The following is a 22,717-nucleotide window of genomic DNA, read 5'->3' on the forward strand; positions in this document are numbered from 1 at the left end:
ATCTGTTTGAGGATACTTTTAATTTGAAACAGACACAACACAAAAGATGGCTGGGACATGTAGTATGGAGACTACCACCAACCTTAGGGTTCTTGGCACTGAAAATTGCACCCAAAGAGTTCTTCCAAGAACCCCATAGCAGGTGGGGTTCTTCAAGGAACATCCTTAGTTGGTGGGGGGTTCTTGCAGGAACCTAACTACCCAACTGAAACATTTGCATTTTAATTTGAAAGGACAGCAGGTGCTGTCACTTAACTGAAAAATGTCAACATTTACATTTACATTTTAGTCATTTAGCAGACGCTCTTATCCAGAGCGACTTACAGTTAGTGAGTGCATACATTATTATTATATATTTTTTTTCATACTGGCCCCCCCGTGGGAAACGAACCCACAACCCTGGCATTGCAAACACCATGCTCTACCAACTGAGCTACATCCCTGCCGGCCATTCCCTCCCCTACCCTGGGCCAATTGTGCGCCGCCCCATGGGTCTCCCGGTCGCAGCCAGCTACGACAGAGCCTGGATGCGAACCAGGATCTCTAGTGGCACAGCTAGCACTGCGATGCAGTGCCTTAGACCACTCGGGGAGTGGCGCAGTGGTCTAAGATCTCCTCAATTTGGCCAAATCTGGTCAAGATCTCCTCAATTTGGCCAAATCTGGTCAAGATCTCCTCAATTTGGCCAAATCTGGTCAAGATCTCCTCAATTTAAGGTCAGGTTTATCCCTTGTATGATCTGAATTTAAATTGTTTTCTGATGATACCATCTATCTTTTCATATGTGTGCAAATCTTTCTAAAACAGAAAATGGACACAATTCAATGGATATCAATAAACAAAGAGTTAAGAATATATAGGCTATAAGAATATGTTGAAGGATAGCTGTATTGGGTGCAGATGACTGAACTGCTCACTTTTGTGTCAATGTCCGCAGGTATACAGATGAGGAGGCATACAAAAGGTATGTCAATTGGTACTGGTATGTTACGCAGATCACATTTACCTCCTTCTCCCTTACCTCTTCAATTAATATCCCATAAGCCTCTACATTACGGACAAGGTATGTGTATGAAAACCATTATCAAAACAGTTTTATTCATTCACATTTACCACAAAAATACTGTAATGTGCATATTTTGTTAAGTATCTGTATAATTACTATTTTTTTTTATTCACTCTCCCCACACCTCTGATGAATATAACAGGAAACCTGTTCAATCTCCATGCACTGGAAAATCATTCTGGCTATGGATACGGAGAACATCAACACATTAACATCAACAGGCCAGAGGATATACAGTGGGGAGAACAAGTATTTGATACACTGCCGATTTTGCAGGTTTTCCTACTTACAAAGCATGTAGAGGTCTGTAATTTTTATCATAGGTACACTTCAACTGTGTGAGGCGGAATCTAAAACAAAAATCCAGAAAATCACATTGTATGATTTTTAAGTAATTAATTTGCATTTTATTGCATGACATAAGTATTTGATCACCTACCAACCAGTAAGAATTCCGGCTCTCACAGACCTGTTAGTTTTTCTTTAAGAAGCCCTCCTGTTCTCCACTCATTACCTGTATAAAAGACACCTGTCCACACACTCAATCAAACAGACTCCAACCTCTCCACAATGGCCAAGACCAGAGCGCTGCGTAAGGACATCAGGGTTAAAATTGTAGACCTGCACAAGGCTGGGATGGGCTACAGGACAATAGGCAAGCAGCTTGGTGAGAAGGCAACAACTATTGGCGCAATTATTAGAAAATGGAAGAAGTTCAAGATGACGGTCAATCACCCTCGGTCTGGGGCTCCATGCAAGTTCTCACCTCGTGGGGCATCAATGATCATGAGGAAGGTGAGGGATCAGCCCAGAACTACACGGCAGGACCTGGTCAATGACCTGAAGAGAGCTGGGACCACAGTCTCAAAGAAAACCATTAGTAACACACTACGCCGTCATGGATTAAAATCCTGCAGCGCACGCAAGGTCCCCCTGCTCAAGCCAGCGCATGTCCAGGCCCGTCTGAAGTTTGCCAATGACCATCTGGATGATCCAGAGGAGGAATGGGAGAAGGTCATGTGGTCTGATGAGACAAAAATAGAGCTTTTTGGTCTAAACTCCACTCGCCGTGTTTGGAGGAAGAAGAAGGATGAGAACAACCCCAAGAACACCATCCCCACCGTGAAGCATGGAGGTGGAAAAATCATTCTTTGGGGATGCTTTTCTGCAAAGGGGACAGGACGACTGCACCGTATTGAGGGGAGGATGGAAGGGGCCATGTATCGCGAGATCTTGGCCAACAACCTCCTTCCCTCAGTAAGAGCATTGAAGATGGGTCGTGGCTGGGTCTTCCAGCATGACAACGACCCGAAACACACAGCCAGGGCAACTAAGGAGTGGCTCCGTAAGAAGCATCTCAAGGTCCTGGAGTGGCCTAGCCAGTCTCCAGACCTGAACCCAATAGAAAATCTTTGGAGGGAGCTGAAAGTCCGTATTGCCCAGCGACAGCCCCGAAACCTGAAGGATCTGGAGAAGGTCGGTATGGAGGAGTGGGCCAAAATCCCTGCTGCAGTGTGTGCAAACCTGGTCAAGACCTACAGGAAACGTATGATCTCTGTAATTGCAAACAAAGGTTTCTGCACCAAATATTAAGTGCTGCTTTTCTGATGTATCAAATACTTATGTCATGCAATAAAAAAGCAAATGAATTACTTAAAATCATACAATGTGATTTTCTGGATTTTTGTTTTAGATTCCGTCTCTCACAGTTGAAGTGTACCTATGATAAAAATTACAGACCTCTACATGCTATGTAAGTAGGAAAACCTGCAAAATCGGCAGTGTATCAAATACTTGTTCTCCCCACTGTACCCATTGGACTTTAGGCTCTGCTGGGAGTTTACCTCATATTTAGATTTGTTTATTCTGCTTTTGCCACTAAAATCATAATAAACACTGACAACTAAAATATTGTGTTATTGTTGTTATTGTTATGCATATTATTATTTGTAAAAATTATTATTATAATTATAATAGGGGAAGGGGGGGTAGTTCAAAAAAATTCCCCTAAAGGTTATTCAAAAGGTTCTTCGAGGAGCCAATAAAAGGGGTTCTTTGAAGAACTTATAGGGGATCCCCCCACAGTTTCAATTTGAAGAACCCCTAAAGGATACTCCTGGAACCTTTTTCTTTTTAGAGTGTAGGAAATGATTAAGTTTAATTTGCCGATATCCGGTAGAAGGGGGATCTGAAGTATGATGCAAATTCAATACCTGTCCTGCAGTGTGTTCTGGCCCAGACAACCTTGTGTAACTGTTATGTCAGGCCTGCAGCGTGTTCTCTGACAAGATAAACCAATATAAGACTATATCATTCATTAGTTCCCAGTAAACCACCAACCTGGTAAGATGAACAAAGTGATCATTAAATAAATGAGTTAACGTCACAACTGTCTTTAATTGACCATGTTCCCAGCATACTGTATAATGGGCCTCTGAAGACCACAAGGCTCTATGACCACAGCCTCTGTCATCACGTTAAAGACCACAACACTATGAGCCTGTTATGATCCAGATGAATCCACATCAATATGCAAAACAACACGTAAAACAGGCTTGTTCTGGCATGTAGCACCAGGTCAGGTGTAACTGTCGTTTCAGGCCTACCATGTTTGGCTTACAAGGAACTCATAATATTGGCAGATCTTGGAAGAGAACAAGCTCTAGGCCAGGTAGAAAGCTGAATCATACTTACATTTACATTTTAGTCATTTAGCAGATGCTCTTATCCAGAGCGACTTACAGTTAGTGAATACATATATATATATATTTATTTATACTCCCCCGTGGGAAACGAACCCACAACCCTGGCGTTGCAAATACTTCAGTTAGATCTGAAGTATGATCCAGGTAGAAAGCTGAATCATACTTCAGATCTAACTCTTACTGGACATAGAATGAAAAAACATGTGTTATATAAAAAAAAAAAAAAAAAAGGCATTTAGCAGACGCTCTTATCCAGAGCAACTTACAGGAGCAATTAGGGTTAAGTGCCTTGCTCAAGGGCACATCAACAGATTTTTCACCTAGTCGGCTAGGGGATTAGAACCAGCGACCTTTCGGTTACTGGCACAACGCTCTTAACCACTAAGCTACCTGCCGCCATATATATACACTACCGTTCAAAAGTTTGGGGTCACATAGAAATGTCCTTGTTTTCGAAAGAAAATTATTTTTTTGTCCATTAAAATAACATCAAATTGATCAAAAATACACTGTAGACATTGTTAATGTTGTAAATTTGCTATTGTAGCTGGAAACGGCTGATTTTTAATGGAATATCTACATAGGCGTATAGAGGCCCATTATCAGCAACCATCAGTCCTGTGTTCCAATGGCACGTTGTGTTTAATAATCCAAGTTTATAATTTTGAAAGGCTAATTGATCATTAGAAAACCCTTTTGCAATTATGCTAGCACAGCTGAAAACTGTGGTGCTGATTAAAGAAGCAATAAAACTGGCCTTCTTGAGACTAGTTCAGATTCTGGAGCATCAGCAATTGTGGCTTCGATTACAGGCTTGAAATGGCCAGAAACAAATAACTTTCTTCTGAAACTCGTCAGTCTATTCTTGTTCTGAGAAATGAAGGCTATTCTATGCGAGAAATTGCCAAGAAACTGAACATCTCGTACAACGCTGTGTACTACTCCCTTCACAGAACAGCGCAAACTGGCTCTAACCAGAATAGAAAGAGGAGTGGGAGGCCCCGGTACACAACTGAGCAAGAGGACAAATACATGTGAACTTTATCCCTCACAACAGTGAAGAGGCGACTCGGGATGCTGAACTTCTAGGCAGAGTTGCAAAGAAAAAGCCATATCTCAGACTGGCCAATAAAAAGAAAAGATTAAGATGGCCAGTCTGAGATATGGCTTTTTCTTTGCAACTCTGCCTAGAAAGTCAGCATCCCGAGTCGCTCTTCACTGTTGACGTTGAGACTGGTGTTTTGCGGGTACTATTTAATGAAGCTGCCAGTTGAGGACCTGTGAGGCGCCTGTTTCTCAAACTAGACACTCTAATGTATTTGTCCTCTTGCTCAGTTGTGCACTACAATAGCCATTTACAACATTAACAATGTCTACACTGTATTTCTGATCAATTTGATGTTATTTTAATGGACAAAATAATTGCTTTTCTTTCAAAAACAAGGACATTTCTAAGTGACCCCAAACTTTTGAACGGTAATGTATACAGTATATATATATATATTTAGACAATTTGCAATAAGACCATTTACCAAGAAGCATCCTTCCTGACCAAATTAAATGTAGACATGGATACATTTACGTCATTTAGCAGACGCTCTTATCCAGAGCAACTTACAGTTAGTGAGTGCATACATTTTTCATACTGGCCCCCCGTGGGAATCGAACCCACAACCCTGGCGTTGCAAGCGCCATGCTCTACCAACTGAGCTACAGGATACACTGTCAAATGCTCCCTAAAACACTTCAGCGAGCAGGCCTTTCTAATTGACCTGACCCGGGTACCCTGGATGGATATTGACCTCATTCCGTCAGTAGAGGATGCCTGGATGTTCTTCAAAAGTGCTTTCCTCTCCATCTTAAATAAGCATGCCCCATTCAAAAAAATCCGAACTAAGAACAAATATAGCCCCTGGTTCACCCCAAACTTTAATGGCCTTGACCAGCACAGAAACATCCTGTGGCGTACTGCATTAGCATCGAACAGCCCCCGCGATATGCAACTTTTCAGGGAAGTCAGGAACCAATATACACAATCAGTTAGGAAAGCAAAGGCTAGCTTTTTTCAAACAGAAATTTGCATCCTGTAGCACTAACTCCAAAAGGTTTTGGGACACTGTAAAGTCCATGGAGAATAAGAGCACCTCCTCCCAGCTACCCACTGCACTGAGGCTAGGAAACACTGTCACCACCGATAAATCTACGATAATGGAGAATTTCAATAAGCATTTTGCTACAGCTGCCCATGCTTTCCACCTGGCTACCACTACCCCGGCCACCAGCTCTGCACCCTCCGCTGCAACTTGCCCATGCCCCCCCGCTTCTCCTTCACCCAAATTCAGATAGCTGATGTCCTAAAAGAGCTGCTAAATCTGGACCCCTACAAATCAGCTGGGCTAGACAATCTGGACCCTTTCTTTCTAAAATTAGCCGCCGAAAATGTAGCAACCCCTATTACTAGCCTGTTCAACCTCTCTTTCATTGTGGATTTAAAATAGACATAGTTTGTTAATTGGCAAGACGTCTTGCAAATGTATTTAGAAAGCCTACATTTCAAATGATACAGTTCTACATGGTTTCTACATTGTCCAGGCATCAACATTCTATTCTCAACAGAATAATATGCTACTCTGCCTCCTCGGGCATCAAGCCTTAGCTAACCCACAAGAACACTTCAAAATATACAACATTGCTCATATACAGTATTTGGTTACCTCAGGACTGTCTCCGTGTGTTTGTGCATTTGCCTTCAGATATTTACTGGCATAATATTACTGTGAGGAGGTGTAACACTGGGTCCTCCAGCAAGTCAGAGAGCTGTCAACTGTTAGTTAAACAGACTGACAACCAGACTATGATAGGCCTACCACTGGAATAACTTAGAGACAAGTTCCACAATATATTTCCCATATACATCCGTTTCTGCTTGTCCTTGCACTGCTTAATTGATGTCCCACCAACCTGGTAAGATGAACAAAGTGATAATTAAATAACTGAGTTAACGTCACAACTGTCTTTAATTGACCATGTTCCCAGCATACTGTATAATGGGCCTCTGAAGACCACAAGGCTCTATGACCACAGCCTCTGTCATCACGTTAAAGACCACAACACTATGAGCCTGTTATGATCCAGATGAATCCACATCGATATGCAAAACAACACGTTTAAAACAGGCTTGTTCTGGCCTGTAGCACCAGGTCAGGTGTAACTGTCGTTTCAGGCCTACCATGTTTGGCTTACAAGGAACTCATAATATTGGCAGATCTTGGAAGAGAACAAGCTCTGGGCCAGGTAGAAAGCTGAATCATACTTCAGATCTAACTCTTACTGGACATAGAATTAAAAAATAATGTGTTATATACAATTGAAGTCGGAAGTTAAGATACACCTTAGCCAAATACATTTAAACTCAGTTTTTCACAATTCCTGACATTTAATCCTAGTAAACATTCCCTGTTAGGATCACCACTTTATTTTAAGAATCTTCCTTCCTCATGATGCCATCTATTTTGTGAAGTGCACCAGTCCCTCCTGCAGCAAAGCACCCCCACAGCATGATGCTGCCACCCCCGTGCTTCACGGTTGGGATGGTTTTCTTCGGCTTGCAAGCAACCCCCTTTTTCCTCCAAACATAACGATGGTCATTATGGCCAAACAGTTCTATTTTTGTTTCATCAGACCAGAGGACATTTCTCCAAAAAGTACAATCTTTGTCCCCATGTGCAGTTGCAAACCGTAGTCTGGCTTTTTTATGGAGGTTATGGAGCAGTGGCTTCTTCCTTGCTGAGCGGCCTTTCAGGTTATGTCGATTAAGGACTAGTTTTACTGTGGATATAGATTCTTTTTTACCTGCTTCCTCCAGCATCTTCACAAGGTCCTTTGCTGTTGTTCTGGGATAGATTTTTACTTTTCGCACCAAAGTACGTTCATCTCTAGGAGACAAAATGTGTCTCCTTCCTGAGCAGTATGACAGCTGCATGGTCCCATGGTGTTTATACTTGCGTTCTATTGTTTGTACAGATGAACGTGGTACCTTCAGGCGTTTGGAAATTTCCCATGATGTCAAGCAAAGAGGCACTGAGTTTGAAGGTAGGTCTTGAAATACATCCACAGGTACACCTCCAATTGACTCAAATTATGTCAATTAGCCTATCAGAAGCTTCTAAAGCCTTAACATCATTTTCTGGAATTTTCCAAGCTGTTTAAAGGCACAGTCAACTTATTGTACATAAACTTCTGACCACTGGAATTGTGATACAGTGAATTATATGTGAAATAATCTGTCTGTAAACAATTGTTAGAAAAAGTACTTGTGTCATGCACAAAGTAGATGTCTTAACCGACTTGCCAAAACTATAGTTTGTTAACAAGAACTGTGTGGAGTGGTTGAAAAACGAGTTTTAATTACTAAGTGTATGTAAACTTCCGACTTCAACTGTACATAAGTATTCCCATTCCTAAATCGATACATGTTAGAATCACCTTTGGCAGGGATTACAGCTGTGGGTCTTTCTGGGTAAGTCTTTAAGAGTTTTGCACACCTGGATTGTACGACATCTGCCCATTATTCTTTTTAAAGTTCATCAAGTGTCACGGTTTCGGCCGAGGCGGCTCCTTCTCCTTGTTCGGGCAGGCTTCGGCAGTCGTCGTCTCCGGAGTACTAGCTGCCACCGTTCGATGTTTCATGTTTGATTGGTTTTGTCTGTTTGTCACACCTGTTTATTGTTTAGTGTTCATTAGGCACCCTATTTAGTTCTCTTGTGTTTGGTCAGGTGTTGTGTGTAATTGTTCTACTGTCACGTGTTGTTGTTTGGTCCTCTGTATTGTGCTCTCTTATTTTCGTGTTTTGTAAGAGAGTCCTGCACGTTGTGCATACTTACTTTGGACAGTCTAGTGTGCATTTTTTGTTTTCGCCTGTGGCCTGTTGCCGTGTTTGGTGTGTACTACGGACTTCACTAAAGACATTTGGCTTTGAATCTCTGTGTCCTGCGTGTGATTCCACGTTCCACTACACTCCACCTTGACAGAATTACACACCATCTTATGGAATCAGCAGGAAGGAGCACCCGCACCCCCCGAGATCATGGAGGAGCGCCTTCGTGGTCAAGAGGATCGCATCAACCAAATCGGGCACGCCCTAGACCGAGTGATGAACACCCTCCATCGATGGGAGACCAGCGGGGTACCCACACCCCCACCTACCGCACCATCACCATCGGTCAGCCCGCCCGTCCAACTACCGGAACCCAGTGGAATTCGGCTCTCGCTCCCGAGGGCGTACGACGGCACCGCTGCCGGGTGTCAGGGGTTCCTGTTACAAGTGGAACTCTACCTGGCCACCGTACACCCGGCGCCCTCAGGACACGAGAGCGTTTCCGCCCTCATCTCCTGTCTCACCGGCAAGGCGTTGGAGTGGGCCAACGCCGAATGGAGGAGAATAGACGCTATCACCTACACGGAGTTCTCCCGCCGCTTCCGTGCTGTGTCCGACCATCCACCAGAGGGGAAGGCGGCGGGGCAGCGTCTATTCTACCTCCGGCAGGGGATGAGGAGCGCTCAGGAATTTGCGCTGGAGTTCCGGACTCTAGCGGCAGATGCAGGGTGGAATGAGCGGGCCCTCATAGACCACTTCCGCTGTAGCCTCCGGGAGGACGTCCGCAGGGAGTTGGCGTGCAGGGATACTACACTCTCATTTGACCAGTTGGTTGACATGGCCATTCGGCTGGACACCCTGCTCGCTACCCGCGGACGTCCCAAGTGGGGGTCGCCCATTCCACCCTCCAGCGCCTCCGAGCCGAGCCCGATGGAGCTCGGAGGTGCTGGCGCTAGAGGAAGGAGAAGAAGGAGCCCGAGGGGGGCCGTCCCCTGCACCAACTGTGGCCGTGGAGGGCACACCGCGGCTAGGTGCTGGGGAGGGTCCCCTAGTGGGGGAGACGGCAGACCTTACATTGGGGAGTCCTCCCAGGTGAGTAGACGCTCCACTTACCCAGAGCTTTCTGTCATACACATAACTATACCTGTTTGTTTTCCACAGGTTGCACCTCGTTCCCAGCATAAGGCGCTAGTAGATTCAGGCGCAGCTGGGAATTTTGTAGATCGCAAATTCTGTGTAGAGTTAGGGATTCCCCTCCTTCCTGTTAATAATCCTTTCCCTGTACATGCCCTAGATAGTCGTCCGTTAGGATCTGGGTTGATTAGGGAGGTCACAGCGCCACTTAGGATGGAGACGCAGGGGGGTCATGAGGAGACGATTCAGCTCTATCTGATCGACTCTCCTGCGTATCCGGTGGTACTGGGGCTTCCCTGGTTGATTACCCATGATCCAACTATTTCGTGGCGAGAGAAGGCTCTTAAAGGGTGGTCTGCTCAGTGTGAGGGGCTATGTCTGGGTGTTTCCGTAGGGGCGACCTCGGTGGAGAGTCCGAACCAGATGCCCGCACTGCACATTCCACCTGAGTATGAGGATTTGGCACTCGTGTTTAGCAAGACAAGAGCGGCACGGTTGCCGCCGCATAGACAGGGGGATTGTGCGATAGACCTCCAGGCAGGAGCTGCGCTCCCGCGGAGCCATGTGTATCCGTTGTCACAGGAGGAGAAGAGGGCAATGGAGACATACATTGCCGAGTCTCTGAGACAGGGATACATACGGCCCTCTACTTCACCCGCGTCATCGAGCTTCTTTTTTGTGAAGAAAAAGGATGGAGGTTTGCGCCCGTATATTGATTACCGCGGTCTCAATCAGGTGACTGTGAAATATAGTTATCCACTCCCGCTGATTGCGACTATGACGGAGTCATTACACGGGGCACGGTTCTTCACAAAATTGGACCTCAGGAGCGCATATAACTTGGTACGCATTAGAGAGGGCGATGAATGGAAGACAGCATTTAGTACTACCTCCGGTCATTACGAGTATCTCGTCATGCCATACGGGTTAATGAATGCTCCATCAGTCTTCCAATCCTTTGTAGATGAGATTTTCCGGGACATGCAGGCGCAGGGAGTGGTGGTGTACATAGACGATATTCTGGTGTACAGTTCTACCCGGGTCGAGCATGTAGCCCTGGTGCGCAGAGTATTGAGGAGATTGTTGGAGCATGACCTGTATGTCAAAGCCGAGAAATGTCTGTTCTTCCAGGAGTCGGTCTCCTTTTTGGGTTATCAGTTGTCTGCGTCAGGGGTGAGGATGGAGGTTGACCGTGTGTCAGCCGTGGTAATTGGCAAACCCCAACCACGGTTAAAGAGGTGCAGCAGTTCTTGGGTTTTGCGAATTACTACCGGAGGTTTATCCGGGGTTTTGGACAGGTGGCAGCTCCCATAACGTCCCTTCTGAAGGGGGGTCCGGTGCGCTTGCGGTGGTCAGCTGAGGCGGACAGGGCTTTTGGGAAACTGAAGGACCTGTTTACCTCGGCTCCAGTGCTGGCGCATCCGGATCCCACTTTACCATTCCAAGTGGAGGTGGACGCGTCTGAAGCCGGTATCGGGGCCGTTCTTTCACAACGGTCCGGCACACCACCTAAACTCCGCCCCTGTGCCTTTTATTCGAAAAAGCTCAGTCCGGCGGAGCGGAATTATGACGTAGGGGACAGGGAGCTGTTAGCCGTGGTACAGGCCCTAAAGGTGTGGAGGCACTGGCTTGAGGGGGCTCAACACCCTTTTCTCATTCTGACTGACCACCGTAACCTGGAATACATTCGGGCGGCTAGGAGACTGAATCCTCGCCAGGCTCGGTGGACTATGTTTCTAGCCAGGTTCGTGTTTAAGATCACTTACATCCCTGGGTCCCAGAACGGGAAGGCAGATGCCCTGTCTCGGCGGTATGACACGGAGGAGAGGTGCGTGGAGCCCACTCCCATACTGCCTAAGTCTTGTCTGGTTGCACCGGTGGTATGGGAGGTCGATGCGGAGATCGAGCGGGCGTTACGCACCGACCCTAGCCCTCCACAGTGTCCGGTGGGTCGGACGTACGTCCCGCTCGAGGTCCGGGATCGGCTTATTTATTGGGCTCACACGTCACCCTCCTCTGGACATCCAGGTATTGGCCGGACGGTGCACTGCCTTAGTACAAAGTACTGGTGGCCAACATTAGCCAGGGATGTGAGGATTTATGTCTCCTCCTGCTCAGTGTGTGCCCAGTGTAAGGCGCCCAGACACTTGCCCAGGGGTAAGTTACAACCCCTGCCCGTTCCACAACGACCCTGGTCCCACCTCTCGGTGGATTTTGTTACCGACCTTCCCTCCTCACAGGGGAATACCACCATCCTGGTCATTGTGGATCGGTTCTCGAAGGCCTGTCGTCTCCTTCCCATGCCGGGTCTTCCTACTGCCCTACAGACCGCTGAGGCTCTATTTACTCACGTCTTCCGGCATTACGGGGTACCCGAGGATATAGTGTCTGATCGAGGCCCCCAGTTTACCTCCAGAGTCTGGAGAGCGTTTATGGAACGGTTGGGGGTTTCGGTGAGCCTTACCTCGGGTTACCACCCGGAGAGTAATGGGCAGGTCGAACGTGTCAACCAGGATGTGGGTAGGTTTCTGAGGTCATATTGTCAGGGCCGGCCGGAGGAGTGGGCGAGATATGTGCCCTGGGCCGAGATGGCACAGAACTCTCTCCGCCACTCCTCCACTAAACTAACCCCTTTCCAGTGTGTGTTAGGGTACCAGCCGGTTCTGGCACCTTGGAATGAGAGCCAGATCGAGGCCCCTGCGGTGGATGAGTGGGTGCGGCGCTCGGAGGAGACGTGGAACGCTGCACACGTCCATCTGCAGCGAGCCATCCGTCGACAGAAGACGAGCGCCGACCTCCACCGCAGTGAGGGGCCAGTGTACGCACCTGGAGATCGAGTCTGGCTCTCAACCAGAAACCTGCCCCTCCGCCTGCCCTGCCGGAAGCTGGGTCGGCGGTTTGTGGGGCCTTTTAAAGTCCTGAGGAGATTGAACGAGGTGTGTTACAGGTTACAACTGCCCATTGATTACAAAAATATTAACCCCTCGTTCCATGTGTCTCTCCTCAGGCCGGTGGTAGCTGGTCCACTCCAGGACTTTGAGATAGAAGAGACTCCTCCGCCCCCGTTGGACATCGAGGGGGCTCCGGCGTACACTGTTCGGGCCATCCTAGATTCGAGACGCCGGATGGGGGGTCTCCAATATCTCGTGGAGTGGGAGGGGTACGGCCCGGAGGAGCGGTGCTGGGTGCCGAGGAGGGACATCCTGGACCCGTCTCTTCTGACCGAATTCCATCGTGGTCATCCTGCGCGCCCTGCTCCGCGTCCTCCTGGTCGTCCCCGAGGCAGGGGGCGGCGCACGGCTGGAGCCGCGCGTCAAGGGGGGGGGGTACTGTCACGGTTTCGGCCGAGGCGGCTCCTTCTCCTTGTTCGGGCAGGCTTCGGCGGTCGTCGTCTCCGGAGTACTAGCTGCCACCGTTCGATGTTTCATGTTTGATTGATTTTGTCTGTTTGTCACACCTGTTTATTGTTTAGTGTTCATTAGGCACCCTATTTAGTTATCTTGTGTTTGGTCAGGTGTTGTGTGTAATTGTTCTACTGTCACGTGTTGTTGTTTGGTCCTCTGTATTGTGCTCTCTTATTTTCGTGTTTTGTAAGAGAGTCCTGCACGTTGTGCATACTTACTTTGGACAGTCTAGTGTGCGTTTGTTTTCGCCTGTGGCCTGTTGCCGTGTTTGGCGTGTACTACGGACTTCACTAAAGACATTTGGCTTTGAATCTCTGTGTCCTGCGTGTGATTCCACGTTCCACTACACTCCACCTTGACATCAAGCTTTGTCAAGATGGTTGTTGATCAATGCTATACAGACATTTTCAAGTCTTGCCATAGAATTTCAAGCCAATTAAAGTCAAAACTGTAACTAGGCCCCTCACAAACATTCAATGTCGTGTTGGTAAGCAACTCCAGTGAATAATTGTGTTTTAAGTTATTGTCCAGCTGAAAGGTGAAGTCATCTCCCAGTGTCTGGTGGAAAGTAGACTGAACCAGGTTTTCCTCTAGGATTTTTTTTTTCACCTTTATTTAACCAGGTAAGCCAGTTGAGAACAAGTTCTCATTTACAACTGCGACCTGGCCAAGATAAAGCAAAGCAGTGTGATAAAAACAACAACACAGAGTTACATATGGGGTAAACAAAACATAATGTTAAAAATACAACAGAAAATATATATACAGTGTGTGCAAATGTAGCAAGTTATGGAGGTAAGGCAATAAATAGGCCATAGTGCAAAATGATTACAATTTAGTATTAACACTGCAATGATAGATGTGCAAGAGATGATGTGCAAATAGAGATACTGGGGTGCAAATGAGCAAAATAAATAACAATATGGGGATGAGGTAGTTGGGTGGGCTAATTTCAGATGGGCTGTGTACAGGTGCAGTGATCGGTAAGGTGCTCTGACAACTGATGCTTAAAGTTAGTGAGGGAGATAAAAGTCTCCAGCTTCAGAGATTTTGCAGTTCGTTCCAGTCATTGGCAGCAGAGAACTGGAAGGAATGGCGGCCAAAGGAGGTGTTGGCTTTGGGGATGACCAGTGAGATATACCTGCTGGAGCGCATACTACGGGTGGGTGTTGCTATGGTGACCATTGAGCTAAGATAAGACGGGGATTTGCCTAGCAGTGATTTATAGATGACCTGGAGCTTTGCACACCTGGATTGCACGACATTTGCCCATTATTCTTTTTAAAGTTCTTCAAGCTCTGTCAAGTCGGTTGTTGATCAATGCTATATAGACATTTTCAAGTCTTGCCATAGAATTTCAAGCCAATTAAAGTCTAAACTGTAACTAGGCCACTCACGAACATTCAATGTCGTCTTGGTAAGCAACTCCAGTGTATAATTGTGTTTTAAGTTATTGTCCAGCTGAAAGGTGAAGTCATCTCCCAGTGTCTGGTGGAAAGTAGACTGAACCAGGTTTTCCTCTAGGACTTTGGCTGTGCTTAGCTCTATTCTGTTTATTTTCTATCCTGAAAAACTCCCCAGTCCTTAATGATTACAAGCATACCCATAACATGATGCAGCCACCACCATGCTTGAACATATGGAGAGTGGTGCTCAATCATGTTGTATTGGATTTGCCCCAAACATAACACTTCGTGTTCAGGACAAAAAGTGAATTGCTTTACCACATGTTTTGCAGTATTACTTTAGTGCCTTGTTGGAAACAGGATGCATGTTTTGGAATATTTTTATTCTGTACAGGCTTCCTTCTTTTCACTCTGTCAATTAGGTTAGTATTGTGGAGTAACTACAATGTTGTTGATCCATCCTCAGTTTTCTCCTATCACAGCCATTAAACTCTGTAACTGTTTTAAAGTCACAGTTGGCTGCATGGTGAAATCCATGAGCAGTTTCCTTCCTCTTCGGCAGCTTTAGTTCGGAAGGACGCCTGTATCTTTGTAGTGACTGGGTGTATTGATACACCATCCAAAGTGTATTTAATAACTTCACCTTGCTCAAAGAGATATTCAATGTCTGCTTTCTTTTTTTATTTTTTTATCTACCATTTCATTGAAGGCATTGGAAAACCTCCCTGGTGTTTGTGGTTGAATCTGTGTTCGAAATTCACTGCTCGACTGAGGGACTTAACAGATAATTGTATGTGTGTTGTACAGAGATGAGGTAGTCATTCAAAAATCATGTTAAACACTATTATTACACACAGAGTAAGTCCATGCAACTTATGTGACTTGTTAAGCACATGTTTACTCCTGAACGTATTTAGGCTTGCCATAACAAAGGGTTTGAATTCTTCTTGACTCAATACATTTCAGCTTTTATTCATTTGTAAACATTTATAAAAACATAATTCCACTTTGACATTATGGGGTATTGTGTGTAGGCAGTGAAAGAAAATCTCAGTTTTACCATTTTAAATGAAGGCTTTAATAACACAACAAAATGACAAAGAAGTCAAGGGGTGTGAATACTTTCTGAAGGCACTGTAAGATAAATAGATGTGGAATTAACATGGAATAACATTATAATGAAAAAACCCAATGAATAACTGTCAGAGAAAAGGTATTGGATTGAGTTCATCATTAAGGTTAACTACTGCATTTATCCCAGGTCTTAGATTGAGTTCATCATTAAAGCCTAGAGTAGCTAATGCGTTTAGCCCAGGTCTTCCCAAACTTTTTTGGCACACAACCCCATTTTGATATCAGAAATTTTAGCAACCCTGCCATGTGAAAAAGTGATGTAGTCAACAACCAATGTAAAAAAAAATATTTGGGGCTATGACAGTCTATTACAAATCAGTCTATCAGTCAAATCAGTCAATAAAAAAAAACTGGAAGCCTCTTAAACTTCAATGTTGTGATGCAAAAATACTAGCGAAATGCATTGCACTCAGAATTAAAAAGGTTTTACACGGTATTGTTCATCCTGATCAGACAGCTTTTTACATACGATACATTGGAGACAATATACGACAACTACTTTAAATAATAGAACAACATGAAACATCTAAGAAGCCAGGCCTGGTATTTATAGCGGATTTTGAAAAGGCCTTAGATAAAGTAAGACTGGATTTCAGTGATTCTCTTATAAAATGGGTAAAAGTAATGTATAGCAACCCCAGGTATAAAATAGTAAATAGCGGCTACTTCTCAGAGTTTTCAATTGTCAAGAGGAGTTAAACAAGGGTGTCCACTGTCACCATATCTATTCGTTATGGCCATCGAAATGCTAGCTATTAAAATCAGTTCAAATAATATGGATGATTTTCTAGTACATATGTTGTAGAATGAAACACCTATATGCCTTAAATGCTTATGGATTGAGAACCAGTTGAAGGGTTAAGACAGAGCAGAGACATTTCTGTGCTTTTCATAACTCCCTGCAGCTGGTCTGGGTATGTCAATGACATGTGATGGAGATACAACTCCTCGTTGTGGCTGTGTGGAGATTGGAGTAACAATGGAACTAGTGTTATCATTTGTTTGTGCTTATGACCTGACACATAGCCACATGCACATAATCTCAAGGGCCAGGGAGGATGGTAAATGATAAATGCTTAAATGTATGTGGTTGAGAATGGGTTACGGATGACTTGTTTAAACCATGTTTAAGTATTAATTGATACGTTTTATAATGTGTTATGAAATGATAAAGGTAAAACAGAATGAACATGATTGATACTTTGTACTCCAGATGTATGTCTGGATAGTGAATATAGTCAATACAGAGTGTGATTGTTCTTTAACGTACGTATGTACATAACTTTTTGAGTCACGCCACTAATAAGATACAGAGGCCCCATTTAGAGAAGCACAAGTAGTCCTCGTGAGTAGCCAACATGTGATACTGAAAGATGTTATTCATTCATTTACATTTACATTTTAGTCATTTAGCAGACGCTCTTATCCAGAGCGACTTACAGGAGCAATTAGGGCACATTTACGTTTTTTTTTTTTTTTTGGGGGGTAGAAGGATTACTTTATCCTATCCCAGGTATTCCTTAAAGAGGTGGGGTTTCAAATGTCTCCGGAAGGTGGTGAGTGACTCCGCTGTCCTGGCGTCGTGAGGGAGCTTGTTCCACCATTGGGGTGCCAGAGCAGTGAACAGTTTTGACTGGGCTGAGCGGGAACTATGCTTCCGCAGAGGAAGGGGAGCCAGCAGGCCAGAGGTGGATGAACGCAATGCCCTCGTTTGGGTGTAGGGACTGATCAGAGCCTGAAGGTACGGAGGTGCCGTTCCCCTCACTGCTCCATAGGCAAGCACCATGGTCTTGTAACGGATGCGAGCTTCAACTGGAAGCCAGTGGAGTGTGCGGAGGAGGGGGGTGACGTGAGAGAACTTGGGAAGGTTGAACACCAGGCGGGCTGCGGCATTCTGGATGAGTTGTAGGGGTTTAATGGCACAGGCAGGGAGCCCAGCCAACAGCGAGTTGCAGTAATCCAGACGGGAGATGACAAGTGCCTGGATTAGGACCTGTGCCGCTTCCTGTGTAAGGCAGGGTCGTACTCTCCGAATGTTGTAGAGCATGAACCTGCAGGATCGGGTCACCGCCTTGATGTTAGCGGAGAACGACAGGGTGTTGTCCAGGGGTCACGCCAAGGCTCTTCGCACTCTGGGAGGAGGACACAACGGAGTTGTCAACCGTGATGGCGAGATCATGGAACGGGCAGTCCTTCCCCGGGAGGAAGAGCAGCTCCGTCTTGCCAGGGTTCAGCTTGAGGTGGTGATCCGTCATCCATACTGATATGTCTGCCAGACATGCAGAGATGCGATTCGCCACCTGGTTATCAGAAGGGGGAAAGGAGAAGATTAGTTGTGTATCGTCAGCGTAGCAATGATAGGAGAGGCCATGTGAGGATATGACAGAGCCAAGTGACTTGGTGTATAGGGAGAAAAGGAGAGGGCCTAGAACTGAGCCCTGGGGGACACCAGTGGTGAGAGCACGTGGTGCGGAGACAGCTTCTCGCCACGCCACTTGGTAGGAGCGACCGGTCAGGTAGGACGCAATCCAGGAGTGAGCCGCGCCGGAGATGCCCAGCTCGGAGAGGGTGGAGAGGAGGATCTGATGGTTCACAGTATCAAAGGCAGCAGACAGGTCTAGAAGGACAAGAGCAGAGGAGAGAGAGTTAGCTTTAGCAGTGCAGAGAGCCTCCGTGACACAGAGAAGAGCAGTCTCAGTTGAATGACCAGTCCTGAAACCTGACTGGTTTGGATCAAGAAGGTCATTCTGAGAGAGATAGCAAGAGAGTTGGCTAAAGACGGCACGCTCAATAGTTTTGGAAAGAAAAGAAAGAAGGGATACTGGTCTGTAGTTGTTGACATCAGTGGGATCGAGTGTTGGTTTTTGAGAAGGGGGTGCAACTCTCGCTCTCTTGAAGACGGAAGGGACATAGCCAGCGGTCAAGGATGAGTTGATCAGCGAGGTGAGGTAGGGGAGAAGGTCACCGGAGATGGTCTGGAGAAGAGAGGAGGGGATGGGGTCAAGCGGGCAGGTTGTTGGGCGGCCTGCAGTCACTAGTCGCAAGATTTTATCTGGAGAGAGAGGGGAGAAAGAAGTCAAAGCATAGGGTAGGGCAGTGTGAGCAGGACCAGCAGTGTCATTAGACTTAACAAACGAGGATCGGATGTCGTTAACCTTCTTTTCATAGAGAGGAGTAACTATGTATGTTGACTATGCATTTGTGTCGGTATGAAAGGAGAGCTCCGGTTCAGGGCAAGCAGTTGTTCCATGGAGCAAGCTCGGCTTTGTTACGCAATAAAGTCTAATTTTTTGGATTCACAAGCTCCAGTTTCTTGAGAGATATTTTGTGAGTTGACTACTTTTGAGTTAAATATTTCTACGACAATAACAACATTAGAGGATGAGAAATCCAAAGTTTAAAAACAAAGTTGTCCATGTATGCCGATGACTCAAGTTTTATATTAAGTCCTCAAGCTAGATCCCTGCAATGTCTCATTGAAGATCTAGATAACTTTTCTGGACTCTCTGGACTAAAACCTAATTATGATAAATGTACAATATTACGTATTGGATCTTTAAAAACTACAACTTTTACATGACCCTGCAGTTTACCTATAAAATGGGCTGACGGTGAAGTAGACATACTTGATATTCATATCACAAAATATATAAATGAGCTCTCTAGAATGAATTTCACTAGAAAACTAGTAAAAATAGAAAAGATCCTGCAACCATGGAGAGGTAAATACCAATATATTTATGGTAAAAATGCCCTGATTAACTCCTTAGTTATATCTCAGTTTACTCACTTACTTATGATGATTTTGTTTTTCAAATCATATGAGCAAAAAAATATTTAGCTTTATCTGTGATGCTAAACCAGACAAGATAAAGCGTGCCTATCTATATCATGAATATGAACTGGGTGGGTTGAGATTATTAACTCTAAAAGCAGTAAACCTCTCTCTAAAAGCTTCACTTATCCAAAAGTTTTACTTGAACCTGCCTTCGCTTTGTCTCCCCCTCCTGTCCAGCTCAGGCGTTCGGCGTCGCCGGCCTTCTAGCTGCTGCCGAACCTGCTGCTGGCAAACGCCCTTCACTCATCATCCCCGAACTTGTCTCGTCATCATTACACACACCTGGTTCCAATCCCTACTCTATCACGGTATATATACTCTCTCTGTCATTTGTCTTTGTCGGTCATTGTATATGTTGCTTGTTTTCCTGAGAGGAATCTCTCATACTATTTCCTGAGTACTTTATATTTTGCACTGTGGGTTTCGTCCCGCTTTAAGCTATGGTGCTTTAATAAATTCAGTAGTTCTAAAGCTGCGACTGCCTCCTCCTCTCAACACTTGTGACAGAATGACCGACCCAAGAAAACAGGAGGCAGCAGGACATCCCGACCTCTCCGCTGCAGCTCCTACAGCAAGACTCGTGCCTGGAGCACCCCGGGACTGCCATGGACGAGGTGATCCGGACCGTACGCCAAATTCAGGCTACACCTCCACCATCCCAGCTCCTCATGGTCGTTCCAGCCACCCCACCACAATCTACATCACCCGTTCCGATCAGCAACGTCCACCTGCCCCTCCCGGAGCGGTTTGACAGCACCCCAGCTCACTGTAGGGGGTTTCTCCTGCAGTGTGACCTCCACCTTGCACGTCATGCCGGGACGGCCTCCGAGAGGGACAAGGTGGCCTTGGTGATTTCAGTGCTGACGGGCCGGGCTCTGGAGTGGGAGTCCTTCTAGCTGCCGCAAACGCCCTTCACTCTTCAACCCCGGACTTGTCTCGTCATTACACACACCTGGTTCCAATCTCCACTCTATCACTGTATATATATATATATATATACTCCCTCTGTCATTTGTCTTTGTCGGTCGTTGTTTATGTTGCTTGTTCTTTCCTGCTCCTACTTTTTTCCCTGAGTACTTTATATTTTGCACTGTGGGTTTCGTCCCGCTTTAAGCTATGGTACTTTAATAAATGCAGTAGTTCTAAACCTGCGACTGCCTCCTCCTCTCTACACTTGTGACAGAACCCTAAATGGTTCTCAAGTAGATTACTAAGAAAAGCGAATCTATTGTTTATAAATGGCCTTTTTGCCTTTGTGCAGATTGCCATGTCTCATTTTCGATTAATTGAAAATGAAACTTTTTTTCAAAGTATCTCCATTTTTCAAACAAGCATTGCTGAGCTGACTTCAATTTCATCCCCCTGAAAAGATGGAACAAATATTACAACAAATATTATGGCTGAACTCAAATGTGCTGGTTGATAAAATACTTGTATTTATGGAAAATATGTTTGAAAAGGGTATTTTGTTTTTAAATGATATTGTAAATTGGAATGGTAGTTATGTCTTTCATTTAGATATCATAATTGTATGGGAAGGTCTGCTCAATCCAAGATTACAACCAATTGATTACAGCATTACCTCAAAAATGGAGGAGGCAGGTGGCAGCGGGAGGAGGTAGGGAACTGGTCTGTCTGCCCAATATAAAGGATCAAAACTGGCGGAGGAATAAAAATAGCATAAATAGGAAAGTATACCAGTTTCATTTGAGGACCAGGATGTTGACAGCTGTGCCATACAGATTGCAAAATAGTTGGGAAGAGATTTTTGATGTACCGATTCCATGGTACAGGGTGTACAAATTGATATATAAAACGACTCAAGATTAAAGACTTCGTGCTTTTCAGCTAAAAGTATTGTACATAATTCTTGCCAGCAACAAAATGTTGAATATTTGGGGCGTACAATCATCGCAGCTCTGCAGATTTTGTTGTGAGGATACAGAATCAATAGACCATTTGTTTTGGTACTGCCCTCAGGTAGCCTGTTTCTGGTCTCAGGTTCAGGAATGGCTGAAAATGCATAACATGAATCTAAAATTGACCCTAGAAATAGTATTGTTTGTGGATATCTGGAGAGACCGGGTCAGCCAATTACTAATATACTAATACTCTTAGTAAAAGTATTTATCTTCAACTCGCAATCTGTGGATTCTATTTCGATTAGGTATTTTCAAATTGTATGTTGAACATCACAGCATAGTTGAAAGGTATATGGCGCGTAGAAATGCAAAAAGTATGTTTGAATGACACTGTTTGCCTGAAGCTGATGCCGTGCAGGTGTTTGTACACATGCATATACACACGCTCTCATTAAAATACACACACGTGCACATACACGGACACACACACACGCACATATACACACGTCAAAAGAGCCATACATGCACTCAAACGTATTCAGTTGGCCTTGCTGTTATGATTGTTGTTGTCCTTGATGACTTTTGTTTTTTTGCGTTGTTGTTTTCTGTTTTCCTTTGTCTTTTCTTTTGTTCATTTTGTTGGTGCATTGGGGAATGGGGGCTTGGGGACAGGGTCTTGGGGGTGGGGAATGGAATTATTTTATATTTCTCGGGGGAAACTGTGTCTTGGATGGTTGAGGGCAGCTTTTGGGGAACTGTGGGGGGGGGGGGATCTTGGAGGGCTGGTGGCCTGGCGGTTGGGAGCTTGGGCCGGTGGCTGATGGGTCGCTGGTTCGGGTTCCCGTTTTTGACCTTATGGGAGATCTGTCGACGTGCCCTTGAGCAGGGCGTTGACCCTGGTTGCTTCTGTGGGTCGCTCTGGATGGGAGTTTGTTAGATGACGAATGTCATTTAGATGTTCAGCGGCTTCACTGCAAGCATATTGTATGATTAAAATATTCAAAATAAAAATAAAAAAATTAATCTGACATTATGCATTGGGAAGATGCAGTTTAGACAGTTTGTTAATTGGCAAGACGTCTTGCGGATGTATTTAGAAAGCCTACATTTTAAATGATACAGTTCTACATGAATTTTACATTGTCCAGGCATCAACATTCTATTCTCAACAGAATAATATGCTACTCTGCCTCCTCAGGCATTAAGCCTTAGCTAACCCACAAGAACACTTCAAAATATACAACATTGCTCATATACAGTATTTGGTTACCTCAGGACTGTCTCTGTGTGTT

General features: G+C 45.2%; 1 protein-coding gene across 3 annotated transcripts in view; it reads right to left on the reverse strand.

Moving 5' to 3' along the window:
- fbxl15 (F-box and leucine-rich repeat protein 15) overlaps positions 1-22,717 on the reverse strand; it is a 45,921-nt gene that overhangs the window by 14,505 nt on the left and 8,699 nt on the right. The gene's annotated exons all lie outside the window — the stretch shown is intronic.

The sequence above is a fragment of the Coregonus clupeaformis genome, chromosome 31, assembly GCF_020615455.1.
Source record: "Coregonus clupeaformis isolate EN_2021a chromosome 31, ASM2061545v1, whole genome shotgun sequence".
Classification (NCBI taxonomy): domain Eukaryota; kingdom Metazoa; phylum Chordata; class Actinopteri; order Salmoniformes; family Salmonidae; genus Coregonus; species Coregonus clupeaformis.